This window comes from Portunus trituberculatus, chromosome 34 (genome assembly GCF_017591435.1).
Source record: "Portunus trituberculatus isolate SZX2019 chromosome 34, ASM1759143v1, whole genome shotgun sequence".
Taxonomy (NCBI): domain Eukaryota; kingdom Metazoa; phylum Arthropoda; class Malacostraca; order Decapoda; family Portunidae; genus Portunus; species Portunus trituberculatus.
Window position 1 is genome coordinate 8,309,317 of NC_059288.1, and position 7,500 is coordinate 8,316,816.

Below are 7,500 nucleotides of genomic sequence, written 5' to 3' on the forward strand. Positions count from 1 at the left end.
CCCTCAAGTTACTGCCCTACTGTTTTGATTTCCTGCCTTTCTTAAGTTTTTTATATTCCTTCATATTTTAGAAACACACACACACACACACACACACACACACACACACACACACACACACACACACACACACACACACACACACAAGGAAAACAGCCACTTACCTCTCGTCGTGGTAAGTAGATGAGGTTGCGACTTTAGCTGCATTAGGAGTTGTAGTAGCAAGCAGCAGCAGCAGCAGTAGTAGTGGTGATAATGTTAGTGGTATCAGAAGTGGTAGCAGTTATAGTAGCAATTATGGCGGTGGTGGTGATTGAAATAGTAAAAATGGTAGGAGGAACTTTGGCTGTGGTAGTAGTAGTAGTAGTAGTAGTAGTAGTAGTAGTAGTAGTAGTAGTAGTAGTAGTAGTAGTAGTAGTAGTAGTAGTAGCAGTAGTAGTAGAGGTAATAGTAGAAGCAGCAGTATCAGTAGTAGGAATAGCGGCCCGGTGCACGCCCCAATATGAACTAAGATGATAGATAAGTCCCTGAGTTGGTGGCGTGCGTGGCTTCTCTGTATCGCTTGTTCCGTGTAAGTGGTATCTGTTGTGGACGGTGCGATTCACGGAAGGCGACGAGTGTCCTGCGCCTTACCCTTTCACGTGAGAGTGAGAGAGAGAGAGAGAGAGAGAGAGAGAGAGAGAGAGTGTGTGTGTGTGTGTGTGAATGACGTATTAGATTACATAAAAAGTACATGTAAATGATGTAATTATCTGCTGTCTTTCGTGTACTTACCCAGATTGACCGTAAAGGCGTGAATCAGTACGCAATATTCCTGATTTTGTGCTTTGCTTACTACTGGTGCAGGCGCCGAGCTTTGAGAGGCGAGTGTTTGATAAGTTACTTGGTATTTTCGGTCCAGCACGGGAGTTAGCAGATGATAAAACACGGATAGTGCTATTTTTCCCTTGTCATAAAGATAAGTTATAACATCAACTGCGTCAATGTTAGCCTACCATTACATTTCTTCTACACTTTCATCACACACACACACACACACACACACACACACACACACACACATATATAGACACACATGCACACACACACACACACACACACACACACACACACACACACACACACACACACACACACATACACACACATACACATATAGACACACATGCACACACACACACACACACACACAGGTGGAGAGCGGGGTATCATAAATTCCACCATTGCGAGGAAACAGTTGTTATCTCTGAGCACGAGAGAGAGAGAACCGTCATCATCTCCTGCACATGTTCCTCTATTTACACCGCCAGATAACCAAGTGACTCGATGAAGAAGTAACAGCAGGAAAATAATAGAAAAGACGAGTGATCATAGTAATTATCTGCCTCACCTGTCTCCTCCACGTAAGACTAAAGGACCATAATGATGAGGGTGGCAAGGTGTTCAGGCTACATCATTCAGGCTGACGATTATTTACTCTCTCTCTCTCTCTCTCTCTCTCTCTCTCTCTCTCTCTCTCTCTCTCTCTCTCTCTCTCTCTCTCTCTCTGATATCTGAGCAGGTAATTATCTTATCGTAGTATCTTATCATGTCAACGAAAGGAGATGCATAAAGGAAGAAAAAGAAGAGAATTGAAAGGAAATAGGAAAAAAAAGCACTGTACATTAACGATATTAATTAGAAAGAGAAAGAATGAACAGTGTGTAGAGGAGGAGGAAACGGAGGAGGGAGAGGAGGAGCAGGAGGGAGGAGGGGGACGAGGAAGGAGGGTTAAAAGGAGGAGGAGGATATGCAAAAGCCGAAAAGGGACATTCATGGAAACTCCAAACAGCAATAAACCATGTGTTCTGTTCTCTACTTATGGGTTTGGGTAACTATTCTATATACTCCCGCTGTTAGTGACGGAGGGACAGGATAGCACAGAAGAAGGCTCCCTCGCTCCTCCTAACCTTTCAATCAAAGCAAGCAGGAAAATGAAATGGAAATGATACCATAGTTCATGAAAAAAAAAACATGGAATTTGAGAGGAAAGTAAGAGAGATGAGGTGTACTTTTAACCCTTTCAGTATCATGACTCGTTTTCATATTCATTCTGCTTGCTATTTGGTGATTTTAGACAGCTTCAGAAACTCATATGGGGGTTGAAATAGTGAAGACGCTGGCCAGTAATCTTCTGGCCTGCATAAACCCTTCCTAATGTGAATAAAATGGTCTAATCGTACACAAACCCTAAAATAAAAACGTGTTCCAGTACTAAAGGAGTTAAAATAATGAAGACTGTGGCCATTAATCTTCTGACCTCCATAGACCCTTCCTAATGTCAACAAAATGGTCTAATCGTACACAATCCCCAAGGTAAAAATGTGTCCCAGTACTGAAGGGCTTAATAGGAGGAATCATGATATTTGTGCCATCTCATGAGACTTTTTCCCTTTAATACTTTGATTCACTAACTAGGTGGCTGTAGTGATGGCTGACTCGATTCATTTTACCATTACTATGAGGAGGAGGAAAAAGAGGAGGAGGAGGAGAAGGAGGAGGAAAAAGAAGGAGGAGAAGTAGGAGGATGGGGAGGGAAGAGGAGGAGGAGGAGAACATGAGGAGGAGGAGGTGGAGGATGTAACAGAAAGCACGCTGGCTTATAAGGAGAATGCTTGTTTTATTACGTCTGTACTGAGGAGGAGGAGGAGGAGAAGGAAGAGGAGGAGGATAGAAGAGGACAAAAGAGAAAGAAAAGGACTTGAAAGAAAAGAAAGATGAAAAAAGCAGGAGAAAGTGGCGGATTTTAGAAGAGCTTAACTGCAGTGTGGAGAAGACGGAGGAGGAGGAGGAGGAGGAGGAGGAGGAGGAGGAGGAGGAGGAGGAGGAGGAGGAGGAGGAGGAGGAGGAGGAGGAGGAGGAGGAGTTGAAAGAGAGGAAGAAGGAGGAGGAGGACCAGAGAAAATCGAATAAAGGGCAAATATATAAATTAAGAGACTATACTGAACACTTAGAGAAGGAAAAAATATTGTGAATGTAAAAACTAAACAGAAGCTAAGAGAAGAAAGAGGAGGAGGAGGAGGAGGAGGAGGAGGAGGAGGAGGAGGAGGAGGAGGAGGAGGAGGAGGAACAGGAAAAAGGTGAATAAAACTTACGTAACGAATCAAAATAAACAAACCAAGCAAAAAAAGAAACGGACACACACACACACACACACACACACACACACACACACACACAGAGAGAGAGAGAGAGAGAGAGAGAGAGAGAGAGAGAGAGAGAGAGAGAGAGAGAGAGAGAGAGAGTGTGTAGGTTTATCACGGACACATACACACACAGACAAACGGACAAACATATATGAAGTAGAAATATAGTAAGGTGCAGGACACACACACACACACACACACACACACACACACACACACACACACACACACACACACACACACACACACACACACACACACACACACACACACACACACACACATATAGACAGACAAACAGACAGACAAATGTAAACTGGAATTCATTGGGGTAGGTAGACAGACAAGTAGAGAAACAAACGGAAAGCTAGACAGACAGACAAATACTGAGACAGACAGACAGATAAAGAGACAGACAAACAGACAGACAGGCAAATATTGGGAATGACAGACACACAAATTAACATTGAGACAGATAGGCAGGCAAACATTGAGAGACACAGACAGACAGACAGACAAACAGGCAAACATTGAGACAGACAGACAGACAAACAGACAGATAGACAGACAGATAGACAAACATTGGGACAGACAGACAGACAAAGAGGCAAATATTGAGACAGACAGACGCAGACAGACAGACAAACAAACATTGAGACAGGCATGCAGACAGACAGACAAACAAACATTGAGACAGACAGTCAGACAGATAGACATTGAGATAGACAGACAGGCAGGCAAGCAAGTATTGAGACAGACATACAACCAGGCAAACATGGAGACAGGCAGGTAGGCAAACATTCAGAGAGACAGACAGACAGACACACTAAAGGTTCAGCAAGGCGGTTCAGATTAAAGGTTCATCAAAACGTTTACGAGGCAATGATGTTTGTTCTCGTGTTGTGTTTGTGGCGTGCATTCCAGACTGTGACCACCACCACCACCACAAACACCAACACCACCACCAACACCACCAACAGGAGGAGGAGGAGGAGGAGGAGCAGGAAGAGCAGGAGGAGTAGGAGGAGGAGAAGGAGGAGAAGGAACCAATGAAAGACTGATTTCTCTTTGTCTTCATCGGTCTGTCTGACTGTCGTTTGTCTATATAACTTATGCTTGTGTGTGTGTGTGTGTGTGTGTGTGTGTGTGTGTGTGTGTGTGTGTGTGTGTGTGTGTGTGTGTGTGTGTGTATGTATGTGGGGTTGCTTGTCGGTTTACGGGTCTCTCTCTCTCTCTCTCTCTCTCTCTCTCTCTCTCTCTCTCTCTCTCAATCAATCAATCACTCAATCAACGCTGAAGAAGACCAGCAACATTTAAAAACCGAATACCTGCACGAGAAATGAATAAATATGTACATACGAAATTCCAGCCAAATTTTGAGAGTGATAAAATTAATAAAGAACTTCACCTGAATCGTGTGGTTGTGATTTTTATTGAGGAAAACCGAGACCGCTTCGAGTCCCGCGGCGGCGAGGGTGAAGTGCGGCCGAGATACCGTGAAGCGTTCCTCTTTTGTCCCTCCGTCAGGTAACTCCGGTGAGCGAACACGGCCGCAGATAACAGGGTAAATTATGACGAAGACGCACCCGCACCTCTTCTCACTTTCCAGAGAGAGAGAGAGAGAGAGAGAGAGAGAGAGACATAGGCATAGACATAGACATAGACAGGAACAAAGACAGGAACGAAGACAGGGACAGAAAGAGACAGACAAATAGATAGATAGATAGATAGATAGATAGATAGATAGAGAGAGAGAGAGAGAGAGAGAGAGAGAGAGAGAGAGAGAGAGAGAGAGAGAGAGAGAGAGAGAGAGAGAGAGAGAGAGAGAGAGAGAGAGAGAGAGAGAGAGAGAGAGAGAGAGAGAGAGAGTAATAGTGATGTCAATGTTAGCTGTTAGACAAAACTCTGTCACAGGAATACTCTGAAGCAAGGAAAATCAGACTTTTATTCAACCTTACTTTTGATTAATTCGTTGCTGTATTCCTTCATCTTCAAAACACACACTAATGGAGGGTTGGTGGATGACGTTCAGGAAAACACTAACATGCTTTTTTTGAGGTAAACATTCGATAGGATACAGTTATATCATTTGCTTTTAATATCTGTAGAAACATATCCTTGTATACACACACACACACACACACACACACACACACACACACACACACATATGGACGCACGCTTTTTTAAGGTATACGTTCGTAATAATCCAGATCATTGCTATTAATATCTGTAGAAACACATCCTTGTACACACACACACACACACACACACACACACACACACACACGCACACACACTATGCGTTTTTTCCCAGCGCATTACTGTTAACACCACGCCACAAGACAGGATGTGTTGAAGGAGTGTTGAGTTTTGAGGCGTGTGAACCACAGCCACCTAATTGTGTTTCCTCTGTCCTGATCGTTCCTTAGCATGTCAAAACCAACCTATAAATCACTCAAGGAAAAGAAAAATATAGGTACTCAAACGTATCTCAGTGCAAGTCAACGATAGTAAACTACATAGGCGAAAAAATGTATTCAGTGTAGATAGAAAGGAGGCGCCCTTCAATCCACAACGATACCCTGGTTCTTTGAGGAGGTTTGAGTGAGACAGAGTAGGATTATTTTTGTACTGCACGCATGACTATACTTATAGACCAAGTATGTGTATATATGTGTGTGTGTATTGCTCGTATTCTCAAATACTTCTGTGCTTCACATCAACTTTTTGAAAAGGCTTAATTTATCTAAGCTTACACGAGTTTTTAAGGAGTTTTAAGGTGTTTTTACGGTTCTAGAGGCGGAAGGGCAAGATTTCTGCATTATTAACGGGAGAAACCCTCCTGAAAACCCCGCTAATCATCTGTGACCTTGGAAAACAATCGTAATGAGAGAGTAGAGTGATTATTTCAAGATGTTTTTACAGTTCTATAAGCAGAATAGCAACATTTCTGCATTATTAATTGGAGAAACCCTCTTGAAAACACCGTTTATCATCCCTGTGGCCTTGGAAAATAGTCGTGGCGAGAGAGAGGAGCGATTTTTATGTTTTTTTTTACTGTTCTAGAGGAAGAGTGACAAGATTTCTACATTATTAACTGAAGAAACACTCTTGATAACCCCGCTAATCATCCCTGTGGCCTTGGAAAATAGTTGTGGTGAGAGAGCAAAGCGTTTCTGAACACGGATTTAAATCACCATCGGGCGGTTGCCGTGAATCACATAAAGCAACAAGACATCAGGAAATAGAAAATGTTACTTCCAGATGCTGTGACTTCAGTACCGGCGGAAGGAGTGATAAGAGAACGTTCGGTGGCCGCTTGACGTCATCTGATCCGTCAAGTTTGTGGCCAACATGCTCGGCACACGATCTATTAATTGGTGACTTCCGAGCCCTTCTTGTCTGGAACCTGTGACGTCATTTCCTGCCATATCAGACTCACCTCTCTCTCTCTCTCTCTCTCTCTCTCTCTCTCTCTCTCTCTCTCTCTCTCTCTCTCTCTCTCTCTCTCTCTCTCTCTCTCTCTCTCTCTCTCTCTCTCTCTCTCTCTCTCTCTCTATCTCTCTCTCTCTCTCTCTCTCTCTCTCTCTCTCTCTCTTTATATATATATATATATATATATATATATATATATATATATATATATATATATATATATATATATATATATATATATATATATATATATATATATATATATATATATATATATATATATATATATATATATATATATATATATATATATATATATATATATATATATATATATATATATATATATATATATATATATATATATATATATATATATATATATATATATATATATATATATATATATATATATATATATATATATATATATATATATATATATATATATATATATATATATATATATATATATATATATATATATATATATATATATATATATATATATATATATATATCTTTCTCTCATTTCTTTTCTTATGACATCTCGGAAATTTAATCAAACTGGCCATGAGGTATGTGCATCAGGCGAGCAGTGCGGTACAAGGCTGGTGACCCTCTGTGCTGTTTGAAAGGATATTTTTAGCGTGAAATTTTGGTATGATTAGATGATTTTATTGACATTCGGATGGGTCAGAAGATTAAAAGCCAGTCTTCACTATTCTAATTCCCACACATGTTTCTGAAGCTGTATAAAATCACCAAATAGTAAGCATAATGATTACGGAAACGTGTTGTGGTACTGAAGAGGTTAATAGTTAATAGCATATAAATTTTGTTAACATGTTACTAAACAGAACAAACGCCCTTAAAA

The 7,500-nt window shown here is 41.0% G+C and overlaps 1 protein-coding gene across 2 annotated transcripts in view; it reads right to left on the reverse strand.

The window, feature by feature from the left end:
- LOC123512688 (transcription factor Spi-B-like) overlaps positions 1-7,500 on the reverse strand; it is a 30,933-nt gene that overhangs the window by 17,717 nt on the left and 5,716 nt on the right. The window contains exon 2 of one of the 2 annotated variants that reach the window (XM_045269197.1): positions 165-201. The exons of the other annotated variant lie outside the window; for it this stretch is intronic. The gene's annotated coding sequence lies outside the window, so the exon portion shown is untranslated. The remainder of the gene's footprint in view (positions 1-164; positions 202-7,500) is intronic. 2 annotated transcript variants of the gene reach the window in all.